This window comes from Anser anser (assembly GCF_964211835.1).
Source record: "Anser anser genome assembly, contig: HAP1_SCAFFOLD_159, whole genome shotgun sequence".
Lineage (NCBI taxonomy): Eukaryota > Metazoa > Chordata > Aves > Anseriformes > Anatidae > Anser > Anser anser.
In genome coordinates, this window is record NW_028153762.1 from 1 (window position 1) to 12,877 (window position 12,877).

Genomic DNA, 12,877 nt, shown 5'->3' on the forward strand with positions numbered 1-12,877 from the left:
AAAAAAAAACCAAAACAAACAAACAAAAACACAACACTTTGACTGTTTAGCCTTAAATATTTTATAAATATTCCATATTTTTGAAATGCAACATATTGCTAATATATTTTTGCATTATTTTAGTTCTCATTACCAACCATGAAGTTATACAAAGTGAAAAGCAGCAATTGCCTTTAGATGACCTAACAGATGGCAGTGATACACTTTCCCTAATACATGGTAATAATATACTTGCTATGGGATCTGGTTGTTTCCACCAAGGATTAAGAAAAGAACTGAGGAACAGTTCTTCCCTACGAAAAAAGACAGCTGTATGGGGGTGGGGATGTAGAGGTGCTTTTTGTTTGTTTTCAGAAATAACATAGAAAATAATGCCAAGAAAGACAAGATTTTTATGAACGAGTAGAGGTCATGAAAATACAACTAAGGGACTGATATATGTGCCTTACCTCCTCCCTCTGGGTTCAACAGCTCCACTTTAAACGTTTTTTCTAATTCAGGAATAGTATTATCAGTGATGTTAACAGTAATGTACTTGTATCTTTCTCCTGGCTGAAATTCCAGTGTACCCACAACAGCCTGCAATATAAGAGCTCTTCATATTTTTGTTCAAGTCTAATGTTTTCATCCATGTAAAAAAAAGAAACAGAACCTTCATTTTGTCTTTTTCAAAACATCTACTTTTCCTCACTTAAGCTTTAAAAAAAAATCTGAAAAATCTGTTTTACAAAAGAAAAAAAAAAAGAAGAAGACATCTAAGTTGACATACTGGTGAGCATCTGCATTCATGTACATTTTTCTTATTTTTCTGCACAAATGATCAGTTGGACAAGCAAGTGCAGATACACGCAGGTTATTTTGCTAGGCATATACAAATCCCAGTATGTACAAGCATAATGTTAACCTGTACATGCACTTGAATAATATGGTCTGTAACAACAGCAAAACTCACAAATTGCTACACTGGAAACTCTGTTAAGAAAAAAAAAAAAAGTTCAAAACCAGAGGCTTTTCCTAGACAATGCAACTTACTGCAGAGAAAAGAATGGAGAAGTCACATGATGTATATTTTTAAGTGAATATTACATATCCATTTGCCACATCACCTTGTAAAGTAGTCTTTCTGTGAAAGAATCATAGCTGGGCTAGAGCAGTCAAACTGAAAGCTATCTCCACGATAAATAACTCTAATTAATTCCAAAACAATTATACCACCTTGGCAGTTGCCATACCTGATAATCTTTGGGACTGAAAGCTGTGACTGGCACTGTTCTGTATTCCACCAGAACTGTTCCAAGAAGGCCTTGTGCACGAACTACCAGTAATCTGACGTGTCCAGCTTCTTCTTTAATAGTAATATGGGGCACAGAAGAGGCTGGAAGAATCATTTTATCACCTGGCTGAGGAGGTGGCCCCACAGAGAACTGGAGCAGACCTGGAAGACAAGAATTACTACTTACATGGCTTTTCATAACAAATTTTAAAGATGATAAACAATTTAAATAAAGTGATTGATAACATATCTTGTGATGGTTCTGAAATTAAAAACCACATATACCAGTATACCCTTAAGCCTCAATCACACTATTTCCAGAGATGTGCTGTGTGCCTTACCCTCTCTCACTGATATTCTTGTCAGTCTTGATAAAAGGCACAGCACAATAATAAAACCTTCTCTTCCCAAAAGAGCCTCACAGGCCACGGTTTTGCGTATTTACTGGTACAAGACATATGGAGAAATGACTCTCATTGTCAGGAATTCTCATTTGATGAAAAACCTGGACAGGATCAACTACATGCAGAGCCTTTATTTGCCCTCACAAGAGAATCATTGCTTGTTTGGTCAGGGAAGATTTGAGGCCTTTTTGTAAAATTATAAAAGAAAACTAATTCAGTATTCATTCATGTATATAAACAATGAATTAATTCAAGTTAGATAAAGTGGAATATATGAGATTGCTTCCTCAACTATTACAACCAAGCAAAGTTTTCATCTGACTGGAAAGAACTACACAATAATCTGAAACAAAGCTGTATAATTCCCATCATTGTTACCGTATGGGTGGTCACTGGCTTTGATGCTGATATCAGTAGTTTCCTTTTCTGGATCTATACTTGCTCCACTGGTAGGAGTTGAACCTAGTTTCCCATCTCCAGACACTGCAGAGACTAATGTCACACGGAAATATTCATTTAACTCCGGAATGTCATCATCAATAACATGCAAATTTAACACCTAGAGAAGGACCAAATCATGGAGAAATCAAACCATGCAACATTCTTTGATTAGTCAGTCAGCTGTATCTGCTGTATAGTTCTGAAAGCAAAGGACACTATTTTTGCTCTCCACATAAATTCAACTAATTTCTAAGATAACATTTTATGTCTAGAATATGCTTTCCAAAAACAATGCTTCCAAGCTACTGGAAATGGAAGGCATATTTTCTGAATTGTTTCAAACTACATAAATAAGTGATAATAAATACTTGTTTGGTTGGTTTTGTATATCTTCACAAAAGCAGAGTTTAATTTCCATGTACTGAACATGAAATATCTGATAAATTTTAAAATCTTTTTGAAATTATGCTTATGAAGAGACATTACAGTGATTAATCCAATTTAGAGAGCAAATAAATTGAGCTTATTATACCACCTGACACTTTGACCTGCAGATCATACGATTTACTAACATAACCTTGCTCTAAACACGCTAACACATTCACTTCAGAAAATTCCATCTTTCTTTATGTTTCGATATGGTCGGACAAACATATAGAAAACATTTAAGTAGCTGATCATATTTAGAGGCATGGTAATGAGTAGATTACAAATGTCAGTTGAAAGTCCCTTAGGATATCCCACCTGAAGAGCAGCTTGCTACCAGCCCGTTTCTTAGAGCCATGCACATTAGCTCCTCTGTATGTATGCAGTAAATTGGACCAGTAAGCTGTGTAGCAAGAGCCTACATCAGCCATTTTCTGCCACTAGATAGAGTAATGTGGGCCTCGTCTATGTTGCCATGCTAGAAAAGCTTTGGAAATTTCTGCTATATATGATTGTATGAAATGCAGTAATATCATTTCACAGAGAAATAAAGCTGAATGAACAAACTATTATAACATGAATGAACTATTTTCAGATACCACACGCTTTTGCCAGTCATCACATTATCCAGATTCACAGTTCTAGTGAAGTCACTGGGATCCCTGCAAATGACTTCAGCGAATTTGAGTCCACATTGACTTCTGCAGCCTGATATAAGTGAAACTGAGGATGGTATTTTCTACTCACAATTCATCCTTATTATACAAACAATAATAGAAAGTGTATGTTGTTTCTACAGTACTGTGGTCCCGCACCACTTCTTCAAATAAATTTAACAATTCTGTGCTGTACATCAGGATTGAATTCATTGAAACAGATTATTTTTATTTCTATTTCTAGCACACGCTGTTTATTACCACAGAATTTTAATCATAGGACAGCCCACGTTGGATGGGACATCAAAAGATGAAGTTCAATGTTTCATGGAAAAAAAAAAAATAGATGAAATAATCCAGCACCATGTTCAACTGCATCTTAAGCACCCCTGGTGATGGGAATTCTACCATAGAACCATACATTGGTTTGGGCTGGAAGGGACCTTAAAGCCCACCCAGCGCCACCCCCTGCCATGGGCAGGGACACCTCCCCCCAGCCCAGGCTGCCCTCAGCCCCATCCAGCCTGGCCTTGGGCTCTGCCAGGGATGGGGCAGCCGCAGCTCCTCTGGGCAGCCTGGGCCTGGGCCTCACCGCCCTCTGAGGGAAGAATTTCCTCCTTCGCCCCCTCCCTCGCCCTGCTGCCCACGCTGCTGTTGGTGCAGCCCAGGGTACGGGTGGCTTTCTGGGCTGCAAGCACACATTGCCGGCTCATGTCGAGCTTCTCATCAACCACCACGCCCAGGTCCTTCCCCCCCCAAGGGGTGCTCTCAGTGCTTTCTCTGCCCAGCCTGTGTTTGTGCTTGGGATTGCCCTGGCCCAGATGCTGAGGTCGGGACAACCCGACCCTGTCCCTAAGGAAGTCGTTCCAGTAGTTGTAAAAAATTTCAAGACAAAACCTCTCCCACTCTATCTTTGTACTCTTTGCCCTCTGTCTTCTCCTGTGGTTTCTTGAGAAGAGAGAGCCTCTGTCAACTCTGGAGCTGCCCTTTAGGTACTGTAATAATGGGATCAAAGTCCCCTTCTAAAGGGTGAAAAGATCTAACCCCTTGAGTCTTTCCTTAGAGGACAGGTTCTCCAGCTCTTTGATCATCTTTCTGGCCCTCTTTTGGACCTCCAGTCTGCCCACATAATTTTTTAATTGTGGGCCTCTGTAGCTTTGAATTCCTACTCTTCAGTGTATCCTGGTATCCTGGTATTTCTTTTTTCTTTTTCTTTTTTTTTTAAACTAATTCAGATAAGGAATTTCGTAAGACTTTTAGAAAGCTTTCTCAGAAGCAGCTAAAGCTTCCCTTATGTATCATTTCTCTTTCTCTCCCCCAACTCAGAGATGCAATTCTGATTACCAATTTCAGGTGTCTCTAAGGCCAGAATATTGAATAATTTCCTTATGTTCCAGTTGCTCGCACACTTTATGCAGAGGAATAGATTAAAGCAGACAGTAATCATTTCAGGGAGACTCAAAAACAGCTATTGTTACAAGAACACCTTTAATCTCCTGTTTCTGATTTTGAATTTAAAAGGAGACAGAACCTGGATAGCCTTGAGTGCAAGAACAGCAATGAATCTTACTATTGCCTATTTAATTGTTGTGGACATAAATTTGAGTTACAACACTCAGATCAAACCTGATCATTTTCCAATTTCGAAAGTACATGGACTATCTACACTTTTTAAAGTATATGTACACATACACATAAATACAGTTAATATTTTTTATGTATATGTACATATATCTAATATGTACATGCACACATGGTGACTTTTGAACTGACATATACACAGAGCTACAAATAACACTTTCTTGTTGTCAGGGATGGAAAAAAAGAAAGAAAGAAAATATATATATAACAAAAAAATAACAACATAAAATAACAAAATAAAAAATAATAAGAAGAAAAGCCATGTGAAGTAAACACTCTCTAGTATGCAAACCAGCCAAGCACCCTCAGAAGGTATTTTCCAGGAGGTTTGTAAAGGACAGGATGAATTGTTAATAGGAAGGTAGGGTTTACCTCTGATCTCTGCCAAGGAACGAATGTGATAGTGCCACTGCTATTAGAAAAATCGGTAACAGAGTAATTAATGCCAGTGGAATCAACCTGTGAGATAATGTACTTTATATACACATAGTCTAGGGCTCCCCTTGTACGCTCCACAACACAGGATATAGTGGAACCTTCATCAGCAGTCTGGAAGAAAGCGAAAATTTGGAACGTTTATTACTGTCAAAGTAAATCAAGGCAATTTCATTAAATAACACGAAAATATTTAATGCCAGACAAATGTTCAAGTAAAAAATTGCTGTCATGTTACTTTCAGCTCTTTTGGAGTGTTAGGAAGCTGAAACTGACCTTGATGCCAATCAGAACAATCCTAGTGGAATCTGCAAAAGTCTGATGCCTCCCTGAGGACTATTAAGGTAACAAATAACAATACACTGCAGTTCGTCCTGGACACAACCCCTTTCCTAAAACTATGCGTCAGAGACAGAATCAATATGCTTGAAATGTACCTGTCGAAAGCAAATGAAACTATTGCTTTATAATAACGTCAATATTGTAATTTTCCTTAGCAATAATTTAAAGAAAGATTTGGATCAGCACTTTCTCTAACCAGACACACTATGGATAGAAATAAACTATACCATCATCATTCAGAAAAACAGATTTTTCTCTTCTACTGTCCTCCTTACAATTCTGTATCTTCACAGATAACATGACTTCTGCAGCGACAACTTCACGTCTCTGGAATGAAGCTTTAATTGGTACTGACCTTCTATTTTAGAAAATAACGTTCATAAAATTAACATAGAAAATAATTTTATCTGAAAGTTATTGGAAAGGTTAAAGCTATCTTATGCATTAGATAAATTTCAGGGCTGCTTTGTAAGAAAGCATAGATACTGTGTGTGACTTCAGCTGCCTAGTAGACAGATATGCACAGTTAAACTACTGGTAAAAAAATGCTGTGTTCCTGCATCACCACTAAGAGCTCTAATACTTCCCTGGTGAAATGGACATATGATAGGTGCAAAACAATTACCGTGCCATATAATTATTTTTTTTCTTCATGGTTGGCTGATGATCTGTGGCATCACAGCGTATCAGAGGTACTTGAACCTGAAGGAATCTATTATCATAGCATATGGTAGGCACACAATAAGCAAACTGAACCAAACTGAAAACTAGTATCACTCAGGCAAGACAGTTATTTTAAAAACATCATAAGCACTTTGATTAAAAAAGAATGTAATTAAAGCTCATAAGAGTTCCCAAATGAAAACTATATTAAATTTTTTTTTCCACAAAATAATCCAATACCAGTAGAGATAGCTATCATGTTATTCCCCCTTATAATTGATTAAAGAAGTAAAGAATGATTTATGTTTATTTCAAGCCTCCTCAAAAAGTAGCAAGTTTACACTCTGCATATAGAATGGATACCACTGAAAAAAGATTTCATCTGTTAAAACTAAAACAACAAAAAAAACCACTACTAAATCAACCAACTGACATCAAACATATGCAAATTATAACTTAGTTTATGACAGCAAATGAAGGTGGAAAAATCCATAACACTTTGTCATTGCATGATCTCTAGTAAAATTATCTCAAACACATCATGTGACACAGAAAACTAAAATAAAAATCTTTGCAATAATCCATTCTCAAAAAAAAACCAGAGAATTAAATCTTACATTTTAACTGGTAACTCAAATGTAACAGAAGTGAAGGTAAAATATTTTTCTAGAAAAAAAAAATTAAGCCTTAGTCTTCAGTTTATATAGTAAACTAAATTTTCTTAACCATTTTTTTCTTTAGTTTTTTAAAATTATATAGTAAATCCCAGTGGAACTGAGGTTGTATTAACAGAACATATGCATCTCCAAATCCTAGGAAAACTTTGCTTAACCACAAAAGCAAACACTGCAAAATCTAGGGTTTGTTCAGGTCACTTGGTCCTGCCATTTAGCTTTCTGTGCCTGAAATATCACCTACAATTTCCATTATGACCACCTTACCTCAGGGATACATGCTCCAGTGAAGCCAAATAAACCATTAGCATTATCACTTTTCTGTATTCTTAATCTTGCTGTGGTGTTTTCTTGTGAAATTCGAGCTCCACCACGCACAGAAATGAGCTTTAGTATGAATAATTCTTCTCCTTCTTCCTCTTTGTCATCCTTTGCAGACACGATGAATGATTTATTGGTCTCTCCTTGCCAATACTCCAAATACCCAGAGACAGGGTGGACATCACTTTTTGCAGGAGTTGCATGAAGTTCATAGATCTCTGCTCGTGTCAACTTACGCTCATAAAGCCTTACATCCTGCATTAACCCTGTGTACCTACTGCTGCCGTTGATTCCTGCTCCAATTCTTACTATTCCTGGACCTGAGAAGGAAATTATAATTTTTTCTCATGTTATTGTATTTGTATGAAACAGTCAGCAACTGACTACCTGTTTTTCTTAAAAACCAATGGTAAACTGTTCATTGTCCCTGGATGAGGAATCATATTGATCTTGAGATCCAAAATCAGGAGGTTCCTTGAGCCTCATCTCAATGTTACAGGTAAGTCCTCACAGGCCAAACAATTCCATCCTATGCTGTCCAAGTTTTTCATCCTATTAGTTCTAGCAGCACATTATCATCATCCCTCATTTTTATAAGTCTTAGAGACTTGAGGCTCCCTCTTTCCTCCACAGATTTTCAGAGCAGAACTGCAACCCCTTTTAGCCCTTGTTTTGCTGAACAAATCCTACTTTGTTTCCCTCTGCTAGGGCAGCTGATCCATTCTGATGATACTCATGATTACTGCATTAACCCTTCTGGACATCCATTTCATCCACCACACTGTAATTCCATGCAAATTCCAAACTCTTTTTACAACAGCATTTATATTTCTCTGTCTCCAAACTATAGGATCACAGCTGCCTCATATTCATTCCTACTCTATCCTATTCTGTGCCATGCTATGCTCTTGTGCTAAAACACACACATCAGCTGTTTTCAGTTGCCTTTCAGAAAACGAAAGAAAACAAACAAACAAAAAAAGCTGTGCTCTTCAGTGTATTGTCATACATATGACACTGAGTGGCAGTTGTAGAGATGAGCAACCACAGGAACTGATAAAAGTCCCAGGGCACAAAGTGGAGGATGCTGAGAAAAACTGGGCTGCTATGCACACCACTGTGTATTACCCAACATTCAACGGAGAGAGATGACATACTTGCCTTACTATTGCATTATCCCCAGACACACGCCATCCCCACTAATAAAGAAAATTTACAGCACAGACATATCCTTCTAGCAATAAAAGCATCATTGCATTTCACATATATTTGTTCTAGAAACCGAGGGAGGGAAAAAAAAAAAACCTCTCAGCCTCTCAGCTTAGCTACAGTACTGCAAGTGTGATGGAAATTACTAATTGCAGAAGTACTATTCTTTTTACAAATGGAAAATTTGATTTCTTAAACTTCAACCTGGAATTTTAAAAGCAGAAATAAAATAGTACACCATACAATTAATAGTCCTCTACTCTCACTCAACATCGCAGCAGTTTGAATTTTTTAGAACATTCACACAATTTCCATAGGCTTTCTGAAAATCCTCAAAGAATTCTTATCCATTCCTTTCAATTAACTTAACAGATATAATCATTTCAGTGTATTTCTTCCACCTTTGAAGTGGCTAGACTATGCATTTCAGAGCTTTATATATGGAGAAAAATAGCAAAGGCTCACCATCAAGAATTGCTTCTCCTTTTAGACTCTTCATTCCTCCCAGAACTAGAATTCCATCAACGTAAAATTCAATTATACTTTCATCCAGAGTAATCAGAACGTGAAGCCAAGTATTCTCATCCAGGTATTTCATGACTGATGTTTTAGCCATGTATGTCATATTGGACCCTAATGCTGTATAATGAAGCACTACAGAAACATGAGAATCATTTGTCTGAATTTTCACACCATAATATAAAGTCCCATTATCGTTATCCTTTTCAACTATATAGCCATCTGTACTGACATTAGGAATTAACCAAGCTGAAAATGTAAAATTGGTTACTGCATTATTTCCATTGTTATGGGTATTCAGGACCGATAATGCCAAATGCATCCTCTTTTCCACTGAAATACAGAGCGTCTGTTCCACTGTGATGGCGCCTCATGTGGGGCTGTGATTGTACTGAGCTTGGGAATGATCCAAGCAACAAGAAATCTACCATTGATGGCAGTCCAGCTTGGAAGGTACTAGACAGTATTTCCCAACCTAGTCGGACAACACCAAAGGTGCCTTGCTGTCTCCAGATGGTGAAGTCCGTAATATAGGAAAGGTCATCTTCAGAAAGAGTATCTTCCACTATCTCTCTGTCCTGGCTCTCTGGATCTATAACAAACACTCCAAAAGGGTCATCATTGAAAGGGATCATGACAGTTACAGTAGGACTGGTTTCAGATAACTGACCACCAGGACCAGGAGACCCACCTGCGTAATAGAAGTTAGAGTAAAAGTTAATGATTAAACAACACACTCAGAAAAAAGTTTCAAAGTACTTTTTTTTTTTTTTAATAAAACAAGTTTCTAAAAAAACCTCAAACCCTCCTTTAAGATCCTCTGGACTTATAGCAAATGATCTAACTTGAAAATTACATAGGTTAATTGTATTATTCTTAAAACACTGTGCTGATGTAATTTCAGTAGAAAACAAACCCACATGCTATTTTTCAGCTGTAAAACACACAGATGTCTTTCAGGTGAAACATGACAAGGTCCATCTTTTCTTAATTAGCCAATAAGGTAGGTTACCTTTGATTCGTTTGATAAGCATGGGGGCCAAATTCAATTCTTGTATTGCTCAAAGACTTACAGGAATAGAGAATGGCAAAATCTTGCCTGTTGCCTCTGATACAGAAGTACATACACCTTGCAGAAACAGTAACCAGTTGTGTGTTAAAACTGCTGCCCAGTCCTGGTGTTAGTCATCTATCTTTGCACAGTAAGAATTCATGATATGAAGATCATGTTGTGAATGGAGAATCTCCGTGTTCAAAGTGTACAGTGATCTACCTGTTATAAGCAGGAAATCTTTTGTACATCCGTATGGACTTCACTTACAGGAAAGGCCAACACACATTTTCACTTGTATCAGAGCACAGAAGACCATGAATAGTACTAAAGTGGAATTAATCCAGATTAGGAAATGTGTCCAGTAGCAATTTAAAGTTGTAATTTAAGTCATGTGAAGTGGTAACTACAAGTATTTTACCTCCTCTAGGGAAACAAACAAACAAAAAAGCAACCTCTATTATGGTAGACACACATAACCTTTAATACCTTTGTTATTTCTTTGTTAGTATCTTTGTTTTATATTTTGTGCATGGAGATCTATGTATCTGAAATTCAGAACTCTTGGTTTTTGAAATGAAACTTCTGAACTTTAAGAAGTTTAATTTCAAAAACCAAGAGGCATCCCTTTTAAAGTTCAGATCACCAAAATGTGTTTAACAGTAATTCGGGAACTGAGTAACTCTCTATATATGGAAATCAAGATTAAATGAAAAATAAGACCTAAAACCTTACCAGAAAAGCATAGGATATCAAGACATGATTCAAAGCAATGCTCTTTCTAGTGTTGGTTTCTTTTTGATTGATTAAACATAACTCTTTTCTACCAGATATGAAGGAAATGGTGATATGGAAGACAATACCTGAAGCATTCACCAACTTTAGAATGTAAAATTCATTGAATTCAGGAATTCTATCTGAAATGGCACGTAGTGTTATTGACTTCGACCTTTCACCATCCATGAAGCACACAGTCCCATAAGTTTCATAGAATTCTTTTCCTGGCTTCAGTGCAGAGTTATTATCAAACAACTGCCAGGTCAAAGAAACATTGCCGAAGTGTCCTCTGTGTCTCAAAATCCTGTTCAGTGATACAGAAAGAATGAGAGTCCTGGCAGGCATGCATCAGCGTTGAGTAGAAAAGGAAAATGTGGAGACTCCTTTTACTGTAATCTTCCTTACAGTAAGAAGTAATATACTATGTAATATAAAGTAAAATGCTAATATACTACAACTGTTCCATGAAGCCTTCCTTTTAAAGGCAACCACTTTTGCAGTACAATTCTACTCCCGGAATACGTACTTTAGAAAACAGAAGTAGCATACGCAGGTCCATGCAGAATACTACTGTGAAGCTACACATCACTGTGTCTTGTAATTCCAATTTATAATAATAAATATGAATGCATAATAGTTCAGAAAGTTAACATTAAAAATTAATATACTTGGACACTCTTAGACAGGAAAGAGAATCATCTACATTTAACCACAAACGTTTCTCCTTTCAGTCATCAAGTCTACTTAAACTTTTTCTTACACTTGTATTAAATTAGAATTACATTCTACGGCTTTCAGAAATCTACTGTTATTTGTGATTAAGAACGTAGTAAATGAAAAGATTTTTTTTTTTTTGGTAACTATCTGCTAACACAATTACACTAATTTCAAAAAGGCACTACAAATAAAAAGTGACCCATACAGTGCCTTTATTAAGAGTGCGCTTACATACAGGAAGTTTGCTTCTGTCGGTTTGCACGGTGACATAAAATGCCTTATAAATAGATTATATCAGGTTGAAGAATTAGTTCAGCTAAACTAGTCCAGCCACAGCAACACATTTATGTTGTTTCTGCTTCCAAAGGTTTTTCTTCTGTGGCGTTAACCAGGGTGCTCTATCCCAGCTGTGTAGCGCTGCTGCACTAACTCCAATTACCTCATTAAAACCTCTGTGTTTTCGGTGGTTTGGTTACATGCTACTTTGACCACTTTTTTATATGCTACACAACTGTCAAAGTAGTGACAGTATGGAAGAGACAGATCCCTAGTAAATATATTTTATCAATGATGACTGAGCAGGTTCCTCAGATGTTGGAGATCTTGGTATCCTATAATTCCATAAAGCACCTGTATATAAGCATGTTTACATCAAAACAATATTCTTAACACCACCAAATCCACAAAAATTATCCTGCAGATTAGACTATAAAGGACAAAAAAACAACAAAGCCCAAAACAGTGAACAGCACAACAACAAACACACAATGAACTTAATATCCTCTTTTCTTGAGACTATTCATATTTCAGATGTATTGGCACAAGCATAAAGAACCAATTCACAGCCATAAGCATCTGCTTCAAGGCTTTAAAACAAACAGACAAAAAAAAAAGGATGATTTTTTAAATGCAAGAAGAACCTCTTCCCTAACTATTTGCACTATCGCATTTATTGTGACCTAACTTCTCTTTACAGCCTGTCTCAAGATTTCTTAACGAAAAATCATTTTTTCATCCAATTAAAACCCCATAGTAAATTTATGAAATGAATGTAACAAGGCGAGATGCCAAGTGCATTCAATTTTTAACCCTGCTAATTCTTCAATATATCATGGTGGCACAAAGGAAAATACTTTCAAAGGTCAGACTAATGAAGAGTGTCACATCCGGACTTTAAGTATAGATTTCAATCTGTAATTAACAGATAAAAGAAAAAAAAATACAAAAACAGAAAGAAAGAATACAGTAGTTTGCAGTTGAAAATTTCAAAGATGGGTACAAAAAGCCACCTAGTGCCACACAGTTTTATTTAGCTATTTGTTGAGTGG